The sequence below is a fragment of the Ostrea edulis genome, chromosome 8 (assembly GCF_947568905.1).
Source record: "Ostrea edulis chromosome 8, xbOstEdul1.1, whole genome shotgun sequence".
Classification (NCBI taxonomy): Eukaryota; Metazoa; Mollusca; class Bivalvia; order Ostreida; family Ostreidae; genus Ostrea; species Ostrea edulis.
In genome coordinates, this window is record NC_079171.1 from 72,793,210 (window position 1) to 72,813,849 (window position 20,640).

Sequence of the window (20,640 nt, forward strand, 5' to 3'; positions counted from 1 at the left end):
CCTGTGGGGTATGATAGATGACAAATAAGCCTAAATGATCCATCCTTCTTGGGGACTAACCCGTTAAGTTAGACAAAGGGGGATGGGGAATGGCCCCGCCACTCTGCCTAGATGGATTTCCTTATTGATTATTTCAATTGCTTGATCTTCAAGCCCCTCCAATGATCGAAGGTTACGACAAACTGTCGCATATCTTGGACCATTGTAAGTAAGTCGAAAACCTAGTGAAAACCCTTGTAATAATTCCCCCTGCTGTACTTTTATCCAGGTAATGCTTTAAATAATTTTCTAAATGTGCAGTTTGTATTGGCGTAGTTGCTAAAATATTAATTTCTAAATAACTGGCCTGGTTTTAGATTGTTGGGTGTCGATTGTGGGACACGTTCAGATGTCTGTGGCGTGTTGGGTCCAGAACTGAAACGATTTGATGAAAAACACTTGATACAGGGATGATTGCGTGAACATCGCCTACAGAGATGTTTATATGGACAGGGCTTCTCTTGACAATTTCCCCGGAAATTGAAATCGTAACACTTGTTGATTTGGTCCCTGTTCTTGTTACTGGGGGTACTAATGGGGCTTGCATATACAACAACCACAGTTCCTGATCGACACTAACAAATGACATACTGGGGTTTTGCTCGTTCTTTAAACGAAACTAAATATCATAATCACGCCAGGTGACCTGCTACCGCCCAAACGAATTGTGTGCATATACTTAAATAATGAAGTGTTGCATTCTGGATTCACAGTGGCAAATATTGAAGCGTAAACAAGGAATACATCTATGCAGACTTGGATATCTGTGATAAATTTGACCTTAGATTTTCTGGCAATTGCTAAGTTACCATCTTGAAGTGCTATGTATTGAGTTTCATCATCGGGGTCAGAGTAATTATGCATTAATTTGGCTAGATTGACATATTGCTCATTAGAAATTTGCACTTTTATTTCGTTGGGCACATTGTAGCCCAGTTCGAGATTATAACTAGGAGCTTCCTCAGGCGAGTAACTATTACCCCCAGTTTCATTGAAAATAAAGTCCTGCAATCCTTTTCACAAAAAATTTTACGATAAATAATCATCGTAAGAGAAAACATACGATTATTTCCCTTTTCACAAAGAAACTTACGAAAATCGTAAGATTGATTTTCCTCGTAACTTTAAGAGAGCCTCTACCCTCTCTTAAGTGTAAAATATTTCTCGTAAGTGCAAAATAATTGTCGTAAGATAGAAATAAATGACATATCAATAAGAATGGTTGCGCTTTTTATCCTTTTCGAAAATGAAAGAGCTTTGCGTCGTGAAAGAGTTTTTCGGGACCGAATTAACCCGTTAGATACGTACAATGACACAGATTTGATTTCAAGGTATCGATTTCCAAGGCAAACCATCCTAGAACTGACAGATGTAGTCAGGAACTGCATTCAACACCCTACCTCCAGATCGTGTCCGATTCCTTCTCACATACAAGTAAGTTTTTAAATCGAAAGTTAGGCCTTTGCTAACTTCAATAACGAAGAGTGCATACGGTTCTTGTTTATATTGTACTATCACTATGTTCGGTCCCCAGGTTATTTAGTTCCACGTTGATGGTATTATTTAGCTACTGTGACCGATATACAAATATATTGTTTTTTAATTAATAAGAATATGTTTCAGCATTTTTACATACTTTCATTTAAATACATAGAACATTGAGTAATGAACCTTTTAATTAAATGGTCATTAACATTGTAGTGTATTACCACCCCACCAAAAAATCATAATACTTCATTTAATTATGGTAAGCTGGCAAACAGCAAATTAATTTTTTGGGATTAGTTGCAATGTTTGCATTTTTCCCACTAAACTAAACAATTTATGTTGATTACACAATTAAAAAATACTGAATTTTGCAACTCTAAATAAATCACAAGAAAATATTAGAATGTATGAGAAATAGAATGATCCTGATGGTAAGGGAAATTATTTACTGTGCATGAAATACATTATATTTGGAAGGAAATGGTGAGACCTAAAATTCAATATTATATAATTTGAGTACATTTTTGACTGGGTAATTATTTTGAATGATAAATTCATTTTCAAAACCATTCACTCTTTCCAAACAGTTCAGGAAACTTGAAGTAAAATTTTGAATACAAATTCTTGAAATTTTGTGCAAAAATTTACAAAATTATCACATTCATAGAATATATAATTAAACTTACCCCCCCCCCCCCCTGTTTTGAATGAACACTGGTAGAAGAATACATTATATATCAAATTGTATCCCAGCCAAAATGAATTAGAGAATTAGAATCATTAAGGAAAGTTAATGTTATAACATATATTTATGCCACTGGTGAAATCCATATCTATCCTTCTCCATTTCCCCACTTTGAAAAAAAATATGGTACAATATATATCCACATGTGCTTGTTGACAAGACTTCCCATATCTGCATATATATGCAATGTTCAATGTCAGAAAATCATAATCCCAGTAAAAACCCAAGGTGGGGAGGGGGAGTCATGTCCACATCTAAGGTGGTAACTTGAAAATCATAATCCCAATAAAAACCCAAGGTGCGGAGGGGGAGTCATGTCCACATCTAAGGTGGTATCTTGAAAATCATAATCCCAATAAAAACCCAAGGTGGGGAGGGGGAGTCATGTCCACATCTAAGGTGGTAACTTGAAAATCATAATCCCAATAAAAATCCAAGGTGGGGAGGGGGAGTCATGTCCACATCTAAGGTGGTATCTTGAAAATCATAATCCCAATAAAAACCCAAGGTGGGGAGGGGGAGTCATGTCCACATCTAAGGTGGTATCTTGAAAATCATAATCCCAATAAAAACCCAAGGTGGGGAGGGGGAGTCATGTCCACATCTAAGGTGGTATCTTGAAAATCATAATCCCAATAAAAACCCAAGGTGGGGAGGGGGAGTCATGTCCACATCTAAGGTGGTATCTTGAAAATCATAATCCCAATAAAAACCCAAGGTGGGGAGGGGGAGTCATGTCCACATCTAAGGTGATAACTTGAAAATCATAATCCCAATAAAAACCCAAGGTGGGGAGGGGGAGTCATGTCCACATCTAAGGTGGTAACTTGAAAATCATAATCCCAATAAAAACCCAAGGTGGGGAGGGGGAGTCATGTCCACATCTAAGGTGGTATCTTGAAAATCATAATCCCAATAAAAACCCAAGGTGGGGAGGGGGAGTCATGTCCACATCTAAGGTGATAACTTGAAAATCATAATCCCAATAAAAACCCAAGGTGGGGAGGGGGAGTCATGTCCACATCTAAGGTGGTAACTTGAAAATCATAATCCCAATAAAAACCCAAGGTGGGGAGGGGGAGTCATGTCCACATCTAAGGTGGTAACTTGAAAATCATAATCCCAATAAAAACCCAAGGTGGGGAGGGGGAGTCATGTCCACATCTAAGGTGGTAACTTGAAAATCATAATCCCAATAAAAACCCAAGGTGGGGAGGGGGAGTCATGTCCACATCTAAGGTGGTAACTTGAAAATCATAATCCCAATAAAAACCCAAGGTGGGGAGGGGGAGTCATGTCCACATCTAAGATGGTATCTTGAAAATCATAATCCCAATAAAAACCCAAGGTGGGGAGGGGGAGTCATGTCCACATCTAAGGTGGTAACTTGAAAATCATAATCCCAATAAAAACCCAAGGTGGGGAGGGGGAGTCATGTCCACATCTAAGGTGGTAACTTGAAAATCATAATCCCAATAAAAACCCAAGGTGGGGAGGGGGAGTCATGTCCACATCTAAGGTGGTAACTTGAAAATCATAATCCCAATAAAAACCCAAGGTGGGGAGGGGGAGTCATGTCCACATCTAAGGTGGTAACCTGAAAATCATAATCCCAATAAAAACCCAAGATGGGGAGGGGGAGTCATGTCCACATCTAAGGTGGTATCTTGAAAATCATAATCCCAATAAAAACCCAAGGTGGGGAGGGGGAGTCATGTCCACATCTAAGGTGGTAACTTGAAAATCATTAATCTGGACACTTTGTTCTTGTGATATGTAGGTGTTGACAACTTTACGATTTCTGGCAAAGGGAGATTATCTATCAGAAGTAGCAGATAGTCATGGCATTTCCATAGCATCAGTATCAAGAATTGTGCACAGAGTCTGTTCCACTTTATGTCTGAGACTAGGGAATATAAATTTCCCCACTTCAGTGCCAGAGCTCGTCCGCATTAAGGAAGGGTTTCATAAAATTGCGAATTTTCCCAATGTGGTCGGAGCCATCGATGGAACCCTGATTCCCATTCAAGGGATGGCAGGTGATGAGGAGCCCACATTCATCTGTAGGAAGGGATTCCATGCCATCAACGTGCAGGCCGTTGTGGATGCAAATCTCAGGTAAAACGTTATCACAGATACATAGGTAACAAGTAATGTGATCACTACAAAAATGAACTTTTTGAAATTTAAAAAAAATTGTAGCAAAATTATATACATATATTCATTTGCCTATGAATTGTACATACATATTTAACAATTTAATGAAAATATTTGCTAATTTCCTTTAGCTTTACAAACATAGTGGTGAGATGGCCTGGATTCACACATAACTCCTTCATCCTAACAGATTCCTCTCTCCCAAACATTATGGAAGGAACTGATGGATGGCTGTTGGGGGATTCTGGGTACCCTTTGAAGAAGTGGCTTCTGACACCTTTCGCTCAACCATCAAATCAGCAGGAGCAGAGGTACAACCGTGCCCACTGTTCCACTAGAAATACAGTGGGGAGAGCTTTTGGTGTACTCAAGAGCAGGTTTAGGTAATTTAAAAGAAATTTCAAATATTTTGTTAAAAATTGATTTAGACATCAAATTTGAATTACACCTACTTTGGTCAATTAGTTGGCTTCAAATCACTGAATGGTTACACATTATGTGAAATATTTGGACAATGAAGGTATAAGGGGAGGTCCGAATCCACAAACATGTAGATGTGTAGTAATTAAAAGCAAAACTATAGGAGGCAATTATTTTCTTTATAATTTAAGATGTATGCACAAGACTGGTGAGACTTTACAATTTGGTTCGGAGAAATGCATCAAAATCATTGAATGCTGCTTTCGGCTCCACAACAAGGCTATCCTCGACAAAATACCCCTGCAAGCCACAAATGAGGCAGCTGTGCCAGTGTTTCACCACCATGCAGCATATCAAGGAAATGACAATGATGGTTTTACTTTGAGACATAGGATAACACAGAGATTTTAATCTTGCAAGTTCTTAATGTTGTATTTGGATTAAATTTACAAAAGTAAATTTCTATAAGTATCATAAACCAAAATATTTGTTCTCTTTGTATAGGTTTTACATCCGATTCATAATTTCATGTGCATCTTCAGTGTATATAATTTACTCCTTCTTGACATTGTTTTAAAGTAACACAAAATTGAGTTGAAGGAACGAGAACAGCAACTTTATTATTTTACTGATATCAATAATACCATTATGTTGAAAGTAATATGTTTCCAGAACCTTCTCTCTCTCTCTCTCTCTCTCTCTCTCTCTCTCTCTCTCTCTCTCTCTCTCTCTCTCTCTCTCTCTTTACATGTTTGATTAATATTTCAGGTTTTCACATGATTCAATGATTATAGTACAATGTACATGTATTAATGCTTTTTTAAAAAAAAAGACAGTACATCTAAAACAACTCTGCTGTTTCCATGTTATATATATATATATATATATATATTTGTGTGTGTGTGTGTGTGTGTGTGTGTGTGTGTGTGTGTGTGTGTGTGTGTGTGTGTGTGTGTGTGTGTGTGTGTGTTTGTAAGCCCTGTCAATTGAACCAGTGAATAAGAAGGCACACGTGTAAATCAACACGGGGTCGGTCAAAGGAACACGAAAATGGTGGTGTTCAGTTGGATTTTTATAAAAATCAGCATAAAATCATTAAATAGTTCATCTACCATCAAAATCCTGAAGTGTTTACTTAACAGGATTTATGAGATGTGTGTAACAGGTGTGTAAAGATTTAGCACTCGTCCATCTTTTTTCCTTGCGAGCATGGCTTACACACTTTCGAAGTGCGCATGCTCTGTTTTGAATGACGTAATTTGTGATGTCATCATAATGGAGTTTTCCAGGGAAAGAAGTTGGCCCATCTGAGGTAAGTAAACACGGTTGAAAGAAAATTTTTGCATATTAACAATGAGTTTTTTATTAGATAGACTGATTAAATGGTGTTTCATACCGATCGTGTTATGTACAAGCGACAGAGTACCCGAGTTACTGAAAATTCCGATGATGAAAGTGATATATCTAGTACGTGAACTGTTTGGGTTTTTTTCTAAAATTTAATCTTTGCAGTTAATGTACTCTGTATACTAAAAATTCATATTGATTTTGGATAGAATTTCACATTTAAAAACAAATAGATATGCGCCAAGTCCTTAGGAATCTACCCCACCCCCACCCCTCCACACGGGACTTTTTTTTGGATGATTGGACCGTATCCCCCTTTTCATCTGTCTCCCTACTTTGAAGTTTTTTTCCCAACGCCATGACATAAATAGATAAATAAATAAAATGCAAAAATAAAAACGAAAGATATATATGTATTCGGATTGGCATGCTCCACTTTGTCCGGGTTGAAATCCCCGAGGATGCAAATGTACATTACGCCGCACTGTTTGCAGTACGTACATGGTATAGGTGTACCGCATAGGTATGTAGCTACTAAGACTATAAACCAAACAGAATATCATATGTAAAACTATTACTCTGAATGCATTTTACTTGTTTACAATGTAGCCTGTCGGGGTGTGGTGCATGTCACACGCGTTGTTTACACGTGCACTTTAGGTGGCAGTGGAGGAAATTCGAACCATGTATGGATTATTGTCTCCTGATAACTTTGGCAGTTAATTTTTGATTTCAATCTACTTTTTAAGAATAATATAACCCTCGCTAATCATTTCCAAGCTGCATTTCGATCTTGGCAGAATGATCTTCAGCTACAATTCAAAATTAAGGGGTGATGTTGTGTACTGAGTTTTTCTTGATTGTTTACATCTGTGACTGTTTATGTGATGTATCAACTGATCAAGCTGTACAGTGTCATGACATATAGTGGCATAGCTTCCATTTATGTACTTGCGCATCATTTTGTCAGAAGAAGAAAATTCTAAAATGATAATTAAGATTTTTAACATGTATATGAATATACATGTATGTGTATGTTTGATTTTAGTATAATACCTGTAGAGAATATTTCAGTAGTATGAAGTGCCACACATTTAGACACATGCATGTGGTGTTTAAAGGTCTCATCTGAAAGACCAGCAACTTTCTCTTTTGAATGCTAAATATGATGATGGAGCATTCACCTCACTACCTACATTTTCACCCTAAATAAAGTACAAGCATGGCTCGAAACCATGATTTCTTGATCCTGTTACCAGTCTTCACGAAAAACTTTGTAAAGCACAGGCCCTTCGGGCCTCCCAGTATAATAATTGTGCAAGCCCGAACAATATTTTGCAGGCCCAAAATGTTTATTTTCTACTTTGATCTCTTGTTATTTGCTGATTCTACTCTATAGACACATGCACAGTTCTTTTACTGTAGGAAAATACAGGTCAAGATGATCATAGTTAAAGAACAACTGACATTAAAAGGATTATATTATTTTTCAACATATTAATCCAGTAAATGCGAAAGTTTTTGGACCACACAGGACATTCGGTCCAGTGTAATCAATGAACACACCGGACTGAACCAAATTTTGTCAGACCGAAAAACCTAATGTAAAAAAGTGAAACACGTGAAAATGCAAAACCAAGGGAATCTTATTTATTATACTAGTAATACTATTCCAGGAATCCTTCCCGTATAATACTTTAGACAGTCCATGCGGTTTTAATCAATTCATTTACGTATTTGGATGTGTGCTATTTTTTTTACTTATAACAAACTCCGCATCAAGATAGTAAAGCTCAAAACCGGACATTGAGACATCTGACATTCCGGTCCGGTGTAAAAAATGATGCATCGGACCTGAGGCACTGCACATCGGTCAGGTCCGACGGTCCGATGTCTTTCGCATAGACTGATTAATCTCGCAGATACATCAGCAGCTCATGTTCAACTCTGTTTTGTATACACCACGTACAAAACATTTTTTAAATGTTATCCAAGGCCTACCCTCGCAGTGTTCGAAATTGGTTTAAAACTTGGTATAGACCACAGGTCTATGCCAAAATAAGATGACTTAGACCTCATCGAATTGGCATAGACCACAACATTGAAAAAATAATAACACAAATTTAAAACATTTTCATTTACTTCTAATATACTTAGAAAGTGTATTTTCTTTCCATTTCTGTAATATCATCCTTTCCTCATAATGTTTATCAGACGTCGACTGACCATGCAAGGCCCTCTTGGATAACTTTATTGCTTTAAATCTAGAAAATTGGCATAGACAATTTGGTCTATCTCAATTACAGTTGGCATAGACCAGTGCCATTTGACATATACTCGGTCTATGGTTAATTTTGAACACTGCCCTCGGTCCAATGGGGCATGAATTTTCGTTTTTTTTTCTCCTCGTACGACAGTTTTTTTTGGGTTTTTTTATCGGATGGTTGTGATTGTGAAATACGCTTGGGTGGTTTTTAATTTTCCGGACGAGCCCCCTCCCTATACTTCAGAAAAGGCAGCATGGTTGATAATTTTTCTATGCGAAATTTGACTACTAAGTCATGACATTTAGTCTGAGTCAATCTCACGCTTTATTTGTAATATATACAGAACATATAAGAAAACATTTACAGGCCCATCGGACTCCAGGTTTTAATATTTTAAGATGCCCGATCCCGATTTTACTGGCCTCGGGCATCAGGCCACTGGTTAATGTCGAAGACTGTGTTACCACTGAGCTACCATGACCAATTTTTATACGCCCGTCTTAAGACGGGACGTATTATGGTATGGCGTGTCTGTCCGTCCGTCTGTTAGCTTTTTCGTGTCCGACCCGTAACTTAAATACTACAAGGCCTAGAATCATCAAACTTTGTCTGTAGATACATCTTGGGTAGAAGGTGTGTTGCACATTAAAACCAGGTCACTGTGACTTTTCATTAAGAAGATATGGCCATATATGGCAAAAACTTGTCCGTCTGTTAGCTTTTTCGTGTCCGACTCGTAACTGAAATACTACAAGGCCTAGAATCATCAAACTTTGTCTGTAGATACATCTTGGGTAGAAGGTGTGTCGCACATTAAAACCAGGTCACTGTGACTTTTCATTAAGAAGATATGGCCATATATGGCAAAAACTTGTCCGGCTCATAACTTGAAAACTATTAGACCTAGAATCACCAAAATTGGTCAACTAATGCATCTTAGGTAGAAGGTGTGTCGCATCCTACTTTAAGGTCACTGTGACATTTAATTAAGGTGATATAAAAAAAAATGTTTTAATGGGTACTATCTATACTGTTAACAATATGTGACGGGCGTATCATGTGCCATGGCGGTGCAATTTATTTAACAAAAGGACGCACTTATTAAAAATTCAGAGTTATCATAAGTGAAAAATATAGGAGATGTGTAACAAGATTGTATATTTGAAGATTTTAATTTTAATTTTTATAAGTATTGATTTCAGATACATGTATGACATTGCATGCTTGGTGGGGGGAGGGGGGGGGGGGGGGGGCTACAGTTAGATAATATTCTGGTCAGCACATTCGATAAACTACATGGAATTCATTAAATCACTTCTTTTTCTTTCAGTGGTCTTCAACTTTTAATCTCCAAGAAGGAAATGTAATTAAAAGATGAATAAAGTATCCCTAAGAATACCAGAAGAAAGGCTATGTGTTGAGAAAAACAGCCCTTCCTCAGTACTTCAGAACTAGATGATAGCCCTTAATTGTTACTTTATGCTGAATATGACACAGTATAGAAGATCTGACCATGAAGAAGTAACACCATTGATACACTTGCCAACTGCCAAAATTACTTTCTGATAGTATGACGAGATTAGAAGATATCATGGTGTAGTCATGACACAAACTGCAAATCAAAGAATTAATTGTCTTCCCCAGAGGATGAACAGAGCACGATGGCTTCACATGGATAACATTTCCTTTCGAGTTTTGAAATTAGTAAGTATACAAAATATTTTAGGCCACATAGGGCCAAAAAAAAAAATTTTGTTTTTGGTCGCCTCTGATTTTTAAAAAAAGGGTTGGTAGGTAGGTTTATTTTATTTTTTTTTAAATATTTTTTTTTATAAAAATAAATAAGTGCCTTCGAATCAATGAAAATTTTATAGTTAAAGTTGTAATATAATGTGTTTAACAGATAAAAAATGGGTTCAGAGCACAATGTTTAATTGACAAAATACACAGTATGTGATGGAGTTTTAATATTACAATTATAGATGTCTTGGCATTTCGGGTAATAGTTCGTATATCGATGAATTGAAATCGGAAAATTGAAAAAAATTAATAGGGTCGGTGGATATATTTAGGGTCGGGCAGGCGACCTGAAACAAACACATGTTTTATTTTGGCCTAGTCATAAAATTATTTTTTAGATTTTCATCTTTGTTTGGAAATAAAAATGGGCAGGTGGTTGGAGTTTATTTTTATGCCCCCCTTTGAAAAAGAGGGGGCATATTGTTTTGCACCTGTTGGTCGGTCTGTCGGTCGGTCTGTAGACCATGTGTTGTCCGCTCAATATCTTGAGAACCATTCACTTGATGATAATGATATTTCATATGTGGGTTAGCAGGGTTTGACATTTACTTTCTTGAGCACTAGACCAGTCGGGCTACTTCAAATAATATTTACTAGACCTGACCTTACATCCACTAGCCCTGACCAACTTTCCAGAGAAAAGAAACCCTGATGGTTTCTCCATATTTAAGTACTTAATTCAATGACAAACGTTAAGTTTAAACTAAAACGTACTTAATTGTCTCAAAAACATCTTTAGTCTCGTCATTCAATTTGGTGCTTTTATTTTCAAACTTCCCAATCTACTCCTTTTTTTTTCTCGGAACATCCTTCCTTGAGGACGAGAAGTCGAGACATTCCCGCACATGTGTCAACAACGAAAAATGGCTATTAACGATTTAATTTATTCATTTGATACAGGCAACGAAATTAAGGGGAAATACTCGCTAAATGCGAGTTAAAAATTGAATTTGCGAGTAAAAAATCACAAGTGATCGCAACTTTTTGCGAGTGAAAAAACCCCAATCTTTTTCCCGGATTTTCTCGGTTTATTGGCTGTACTTTGAAGTTTACAATAATCTTGTCTTGTGCATAGAAACTCTTTACAGAATGATATACAAGTATTGAAAAAGTAAACGTGGATCGAATAAATAACTAAGGCCAAGGTCATCTCAGTTGATGGCCTACTTCATACACACTTCGGATGTCTCAGAGACGTCTGATTTAAATAGCAAGCATATTGATCTCGTCCGTGTCTATATAAAACAACACATGACAGTGTGTCACCATTTCACGCGGTGTCCTTCTGTACTCTATAGTCAAACACTTCGAGTTCGTGGGGTTTTCTTTTCAACTAGAATTTTTTTAGATGAAATTTCCAAAAGTTTTGAACATATAGTTTAAATTGGCGGAAACAGTCTTCAAGATTTCAATCCACATGATGCTGTTAATAGGTGGTAGATCTCTGGACAGCGAGTACGCCGCACAAGTGTACCATATGACCCGCACCATGTATGTTGTCTGATAATTCATTGAATTTTAAATGAAAGAATTCGCAATCTTATTTTTATTATTGCACTTTAAAGGAGATTTTAAAAGATTTTCCCAAAATTTTGATAAAGAGACATGCTTGTTTTCTTAAATTCATGTAAAACAGTAATCGATTGAAAAATGCTAGTAAAAGCTCAATTTTGCTAGTTGGAAAATAATCCACTAGCTAAAATTTGCTAGTGGTGAAAAAAGTTAATTTCGATCCCTGTGATAGACACTTTCTTATATTCAATTAAAATAAACTGGGTTTTTTTTTCAAATGAAAATAAATTCAGTATATATATATTTATCCGAAATATAACTTTACACCCATTAACAAAGAGTAAATGTCGTAAAACATCACTTCCGACAGCGACTATGTATTCGAACTAAAAATAGAGATTTTGTCATCACACGGTTCAAAATTGCTCGCAAACTCTTTACAGTTATTTTTTAAAGTTAAAAATAAGATATCTTATGGTTTAAAATAAAGTTTCTTGTTTATTTTTTCAACATGACCAGTCGGACTAGTAAATCGACATTTTACCCGACCGGACCTATCATTTAGTAGACTCGGTCGGTTGGACGTGCCTTAGTGTCAAACCCTGGTTAGTTATGAGTAGAAGAGGATCCTTATTGTTTTTCAGGTCAAAAGGTCAAAGGTCAAGGGTCAATCTACTCTGGACATAGGAATATAATGTCCGCTCAATATCTTGAGAACCCTTTGCTTGAAAGACATCAAACTTGGCACACTGGTACATCCTAAGGAGTAGATGACCCCTATTGATTTTAAGGTCATATGGTCAAAGGTCAAGGGTCAAACTGGGCATGGGAATATACTGTCCATTCAATATCTTGAGAACCCTTTGCTTGACAGACATCAAACTTGGTACACTAGTACGTCTTCAGGAGAAGATGACCCCTATTGATTTTGAGGTCACATGGTCAAAGGTCAAGGGTCAACTGGACATAGGAATATACTGTCCGTTCAATATATTGAGAACCCTTTTCTTGACAGACATCAAACTTAGTACACTGATATGTCTTCAGGAGAAGATGACCCCTATTGATTTTGAGGTCACACGGTCAAAGGTCACACTGGACATAGGAATATATTGTCCGTTCAATATCTTGAGAACCCTTTGCTTGACAGACATCAAACTTGTTACACTAGTACGTCTTCAGGAGAAGATGACCCCTATTGATTTTGAGGTCACATGGTCAAAGATCAAGGGTAAACTGGACATAGGAATATAATGTCTGCTCAGTATCTTGAGAACCCTCTTCTTGACAGACATCAAACTTGGTACACTGATACGTCTTCAGGAGAAGATGACCCCTATTGATTTTGAGGTCACATGGTCAAAGGTCAAGGGTCACACTGGACATAGGAATATATTGTCCGTTTAATATCTTGAGAACCCTTTGCCTGACAGACATCAAACTTGTTACACTGGTACATCTTCAGGAGAAGATGATCCCTATTGATTTTGAGGTCACATGTTTAAAGATCAAGGGTCAACCTGGACATTGGAATATACTGTCTGCTCAATATCTTCAGAACCCTTTGCTTGACAGACATCAAACTTTAAATAGTACACTGGTGTATATTCAGGAGAAGATGACCCCTATTGATTTTGAGGTCACATGGTCAAAGGTCAAGGGTCAAACTGGACATAGTAATATACTGTCCACTCAATATCTTGATAACCCTTTTACTTGACAGACATCAAATTTAGTACACTGGTACATCTTCAGGAGAGGATGACCCATATTGATTTTGAGGTCAAAAGTCAAAAGTTAAACTGGACATAGTAATATATTATCTCCTATATTTTAAGAATTATTTGTTTGATTGACACGTACCAAACTTGGTACACTGGTACAGCATAAGGAGTAGATGACCCCTATTGAATTTTAGGTCACATGGTCAATTCACTCTTGACATAGGAAGATATTGTCTGCTCAATATTTTGAATTGATGATAATACTATCAATTAAATGAGGTGTGTGTATAACCCTTTTCAATTTTGCACCATGGGGGGCATATGTGTTTTACAAACATCTCTTGTTTTTTTTTTCAGAATATATATTTCACGTTCATTATTCTCACATGTTGCTGTAGAGTGTAGATTACATCATATTTTTTACATTGTTTTCTTTGGACAGAAAATTTCCATACAGCAATATTATAATTGTTGTTGAGTGATTTTGAAGTACATTTTCATGTAACACTGAAGTTGAACATTCTTTTTCCCTGTTGTCCGTCTGTCTGTAAACTTTCACATTTCTGACTTCTTCTCAAGAACCACTGGGCCAATTTCAACCTAACTTGACAAAAAGCATCCTTGGTGAAGGGCTTTCAAGTTTGTTCAAATAAAGGGCCACACCCCCTTTCAAAGGGAAGATCTAATTACAAAATTGCAAAAATAGGGTGGGGTCATTTAAAAATCTTCTTCTAAAGAACCACTGGGCCAGATGATGTGAAAGTTACATGAAAGCTTCCGGACAAGTGTAGATTGAAGTTTGTTCAAATCATGACCCCCTGGGGTAGAATAGGGCCACACTAGGTGATCAAAGTTTTACATGTACAAATATATAGGGAAAATCTTCACAAGAAGTAGGAAAATAACAAGGCCAGTAAAATACAAATTTACGTAAAGGCTTCCTGAAATAGTGCAGATTCAAGTTTGTCATAATCATGCCTCCCAGGGAAGGTTGGCCGAGGCCACAATAGGAGATCAAAGTTTTACATTCAAATAAGTATAGAGAATTTTCAAGAACCATTAGGCCAGAGCAGTTTACATTTACATGAAAGCTTCCTGACATACAGCTCTGTAGTGCAAATTCAAGTTTGTAAAAATAAAATTTCCAAAAGGTGTCGCTGTGTTTGGTGTAATTTTTGTTCATTCTGCACAAACTAGCTCATTCAGCTTGACACAGCCTATCATTTGATAAACACTTACTTTGTAGAAATAGAAATTATGATTTATATCTATTTATACATGTATTGCTATTTCTATGAAGACCTTTTACTAATCACTTCTCTAAATATTTTTGCAGATTTGTCAGAATGTTATGCATCGTTATCAACAGAAAAGAACTTCATAGGTAGACCAAAGCTGACATGGGATGAGATCCTAGAACAAGACCTAGAGTTTACAGGATTGGATAGGATCAATCCACTGGGTCGCCAAGTGTGGAAGTACAAACTTCAACCTCGACAGGACAGCCAGGCCTCACCCTTGCAAAAAGATTAATTTGGCCTGGATAGTCAAAATGAGTGATGATGATTGATATCAAGGTCTGACACTGGAAGCTCAGTAAGGGTAGATGCTGGCAATGGAGCTGTTTAGCAACAAAACAAACAAGTTTAACATTAAACATGTTTGTATACTTTTTTGGCTCACCTGAGCCAAAGGCTCAAGTGAGCTTTTCTGATCACCTTTGCCTGTCGTCTGTCTGTTTATAAACTTTTCACATTTTCATTTTCTTCTCCAGAGTGAACCACTGGGCCAGTTTCAATCAAACTTGGTATGCATCATCAATAGATAAAGGGTATTCAAGTTTGTTCATATAAAGGGTCATGCACCCTTCAAAAAGGAAATAATCATGGAAATGCAAAAATAGGGTGGGGTCATTTAAAAAACCTTTTCAAGAACCACTGGACCAGGAAAGTTTAATTCACACGAAAGGTTCCTGTTTTGTGCAAATCATGGTCTCTGGGGGTAGGGTGGGGTCACAATAGAGAATCAAAGTTTTACATTCATATATAGTGCATATTCAAGTTTGTAAAAAGCTCACAGGGGTAGGGTGGGGGTCACAATAGGGGATTTAAGTTTTACATGTGAAATATATACAAGGAAAATCTTTTAAAATCTTCTCCTCAAAAACTAGATGCAGAACCGTAGCTCTTTGAAAAGAGAGCTTCAGATGAACCCCTTATAAAAAAAACTTCAATTTATGGCAGAGAAAAAAAGGGCATGTTTAAGTCCCTCTATCACTGCATTCCTGCATCTCTGTCTCATGAATTTAATATTAAATAATTCCCAACATATTTTCCCACTATACTTGTTTCCAAACATACTTTCAAATATTTTCTAAACCCACATATAACCCCAAAACAGCTTCAAGTGATTTCAATTTCTTTGTTGATGTAGCCATGTTAAGTAGCCAGTCAATTTGAACCCCAGTTCATTTCCATACTCATACTCATTTTGAAACATAATGTCTGTGTGAACTAATATCCTCACAAATATTTTTAGTGAAATATTTTGGATGAAATCATCCCAGTTGGGTTAAATACTTATTATTCAAATACTGTAGGTTTGAATATTGAACTAATCTCACAGCTTTCTTAAGTTTGGTCCCCATCCCCACCAGTCTGTTTTTACGCTTAACTATTGAAATGGAGTGTAAGGGATCAGACTAGGCTTTTATAGCATTATCAATTTTCAAAAGCTTTAGAAAAATTATACAATTTTAGGTCACTTGAGTAAACTCAGATGACATATTGCTATTGATCTGCATCTGTTGTAGTCCGTCGACATTAACAATTGAACATTTTTAACTAAATTCTATAACTGAAAGATGAAGATACCGCACAGCAATCAATCTACGATTCAAATAACGAAATTCTTTTCAAATTTAGTATGAAGCACACAAATTTACATTAAACCTTCTTGACATAGTGCATATTCAAGTTTGTTAAAATCATTTCCCCGGGAGTTATGGTGTGGTAACAATAGGGGGTCAAAGTTTTATATGCTAGCTGATATAAAGGAAAATTCTTTAAAGATATCTCTTGAACTATTTAAGCTAGGGCTTTCATATCTTGTATATACAATTTTTATGGCAAAACAAATCTGACCTATTCAGTATGTCCTGAACTACATTGTGTTTAAGGTAGATCTTTCATATATATTATATATTATGAATTTCTTATGATAAAACCTTTCATCTTGTTGAGGAGCCTCTCACCTCTGGTTGGCGCGGGTTTGAATCCTGCTCGCACCGGTAATTGAGAAAGTTTCCCAGTTTACTCTCGGAAGGTCGGGGGTCTCTTCCCAGGTACATTGTATCTGGGTTCTCTCTTCCACCAATAAAAACTGGGCACCACCAGATAACTGAAAAATTGTTGAGTGTGGCGGAAAACAGTTAAAACAATCAATCATATTATGTTATTTGACCTTGTGACCCTGAACTTTATCCTGTTTGACATACTTTTAAGAAAGTATAACATATTAAGTATATCCAGGACTATTTTAGATAGGGATTTTATGTTTTGTATATTGATTACTTATGGCAAGGTCTTTCATATCATACCAAGACCTACGACTTTTTACCTTGGTCTTATCCAGAACAGCAATATCATGCTAGTCATATCTTTGTCTTATATGATTTCATTTTAGTAATGTTGTGTTCTTTAGAGCTAGGTTTGGGTCACATTATTCATGAGAATAAAGATTGATAAAATAGCATTTAAGAATCAAAATAGCAGGGCCAAGATGACTCAGGTGAGCGATGTGGCCCATGGGCCTCTTGTTGATTTTGATATTTCTACCTATATCATTTGTATGAGAAATGGAACTCCTTTTTTTCTTTTACAAATACATGTATTATCATATGGATCCATCTTTGTTGATTATTTAATCAAAGGACATATTCAATTCAATCAATGTATTAAATGTAAATTTATGGATATGTCTGTGGTTGAATTACTTATGTATGTATGTATACATTTTTCTCGCACATGCAATTACATATATGATGTATATATATTTACTAATTGTACATGTAATATCCCCTGTTATATAATAAAATATATGACTGAGAATAAAAGACCTGCTGTTTTCATTGCTACCATGAAACATTAAAAGATTAGAATAATTCAAATATCTTAATGAATTCTATAATATATGAATTTGATATTTGTATATGATTGCCTCACTGGTGTTCAATGTGAACTTTGGTTTAATGTTTCAGTTTGCTCGATCTTTATATCAAATTAAAATTTAAGACAAATAAGGAATTATTTCCGAAATTGGTTAATATGGTAAATTGTAGTAAAATAATCAAGAGTTTATTCATATGAGATAGCTAAATTTCACATGAATAACCAGTGACTCATTCTTGATTGTCAACATTTTCACCGAACAGTTCAGAAATTACCATGGTACATGTACATACTATTAGGGGATCATAAAATTCCTTAAAGAGTGACAAATTTTTAAACATCACCTTTTCAAGGAGAAAAATCCTCTTACGTATATGAATACTATGAAGAGATTAAAAGAGAGGTGGCTAGATCACTTGTATGGTGAGATTCATTTGTGGCAAGAACTGGTATGATGTCTTGAGTCAGAAAGCACTGGAATCCACTAGGAATAGTTTTAGATCTATGGAGCGCCAAAATAACAAACTCAGATATTTGAAGATATCTTTAATTATTTGAAGATATTATTAATTCATTTCATGCACGCAACATTGCAATCAAAGATCTCTTCAAATAATTAATGATATCTTCATTTGAATTGAATTATTGATATCATTATTTATTCCGCTGAATTGATGCACACAATAATTTAATTGTTGCTCTCCTCAAATGAATTATAATTTAATGATACCAACAATAGAATTAATGCATGCTACAATTCAATTGAAGAGAGCAATAATTCATTAATGCTAACATCACTTAATGTGCGCAATAAATGGATTATTGCTCTCTTCTATTGAATTAATGATATCATTAATTAAATTGATGCGTGCAATAATTATGTTAGTGAGAGTAATTATCTAATTGAGATATAATCCTTAATTAATTCGACATATCCACAACTGAATGAATGATTTCTTTAATTGAATTGTTGCTCTCTTTTTAAAAACAAAACAACGATGTGCGCATTAATTACTTATGAAATAGCCCTGTATATATAATTAAAAAGATCTATTGAATTAAAAGAGATAATCAAGTCATTCATACAGAGCTCTAAATTAATTTTTGCAAGCAATATTTCCACCACATGGATATTATTGGACTTCAATTATTTGAGCTTATGTAAAACATTAAGATTTTAAAAATCATCCTGGTGAATTTGTATTACAAAAGTCATGAGAGGACACGTCCAGTTTTTGAACAAAAACAGAAAGTAATATATTCCCTTGAATTTGGTCATCCCTGTCCTCAGTGTGTTTCAGACGTGTTTAGTGGGAGGGGGGGGGGGGTCCAACACGTTTAGCGGATATTTAGTTGTTGGCATGTGGCGGGAGCGAAACCAGGATTTATCCAAGGGGAGGACGTAATGAGTGCCTAAAGCACGGAATCTCTAAACAAAAATATCCAAGATGAAGGAAAATCGTGATTTTTGGGGGTTTTCTATTACAATTTTGTCCTCATATTTCAAAGTGAGATGATAGTCAAAATTGACATAATTTCCATGTACATATCATAAACATGTAGATATTTTTGTAACAGTATATGAAGGAATCTGGAGCAAATCCTGATTCTGAAGTTATATAAACTGGTGTTATACACCGGATTTTCAAACAATTTATGGTTTTTGCAACGTTTGATTAAAGTTTTCTGTAAGGCCACATCTATGTAGTTACATTTACACAGAATGTTCATGAAAATGTTACCTTTTGGAGTGGAATTAAGATATCGCGTAACATTTTTTTTTACAAAGATATCTAATTTTTGTCTATATCAAAAGTCAACAAAAAACTTAAAAGTAATACAAAAAATGTATATAATTATTAATACTTGTTTTAGATCTTTTAGGCACTGAATTATACAGAATTTTGATTTTATTTATCATACTTTTTGGTTGAATTACTACCGAGTTTGGCCCGTACAGCATGTATTGACAAACGAGGGAGTCTATAATCATAGAATATATATATATATATATATATATATATATATATATATATATATATATATATATATCAGGGAAGTCGTTGTGGCCGAGTGGACTTACGCACTGGTTTGACAATCTTGCTTGGCGGTGGGTGCCGTACGTCGCTGGTTCGACCTCGGGCTGGGGCGAAAATTTTCAGTACCTAGTTGTGATTATTTAGTGCTTTATATATATATTTTATATATATATATATATATATATATATATATATATAATGATAATTATTATAAGTTATTATTACAATTAAAGTTATCATTATGGACTCTACTACCCATCTACTAATCATCGGTCGCGGTAGCTCAATGGTAGAGAGTTCGCTTCGTAACCGGGAGGTCGTGAGTTCAAGCACCGTTCATCCGCAAACCCAATTTTAAGACGTTGAAATTGGTAGTGATTGCTCCTTCGCCAAACGCTCGACATTTAGAAGTGAGAATCACGGATCTTTTAGATGTGACCTTATAAACGTAGACCCCTGGTCGTACATGTAGTAGGTGTTCGCACGATATTTCAAAGAACCCTCACTGCTACGACCTTGAACCCTATGGATACATTGGATAGGTACTCCGCTTAAAGCTGGTTACGTCTCAATATGAATAAAATATTCTCGACGGGACGTAAATTATATAAGCAATCAATCATCCAATCAATACTACCCCCCCCCCCTTTTTGTTGTTGATTTTCTTAAGGCGATAATTTCAACGAAATGTGTGGATTCCCTGTCTATCCCATCCCAATTTCCATTTATGTAATCGTTTCACACTTTTTTGTAAGTTTTAGAGATTGGCCTTATGTATTTAGCGTGGTGAGAATGATTGTTTGGATGTTTCAAAGTGTTTGATTGCCTGTGTGTATCAGAGTGTTTAACTGGCCGCGTGTTTCAGAGTGTTCAATTGCCTGTGTGTAAAGGAAAGTGTTCAATTGCCTGTGTGTAAAAGAAAGTGTTCAATCC

At 35.8% G+C, this 20,640-nt stretch overlaps 1 protein-coding gene and 1 long non-coding RNA gene across 2 annotated transcripts in view; both read left to right on the plus strand.

Annotated features, from left to right (window-relative positions):
• The window catches only part of LOC130049293 (leucine-rich repeat-containing protein 70-like), a 1,034,056-nt gene that overhangs the window by 811,473 nt on the left and 201,943 nt on the right, over positions 1 to 20,640 (plus strand). The window lies entirely within an intron of this gene.
• Positions 9,708 to 17,613, plus strand: LOC130049296 (uncharacterized). Its single transcript, XR_008797798.1, has 2 exons — positions 9,708 to 10,167; positions 14,836 to 17,613. It is a non-coding gene; the product is annotated as an uncharacterized LOC130049296 (long non-coding RNA).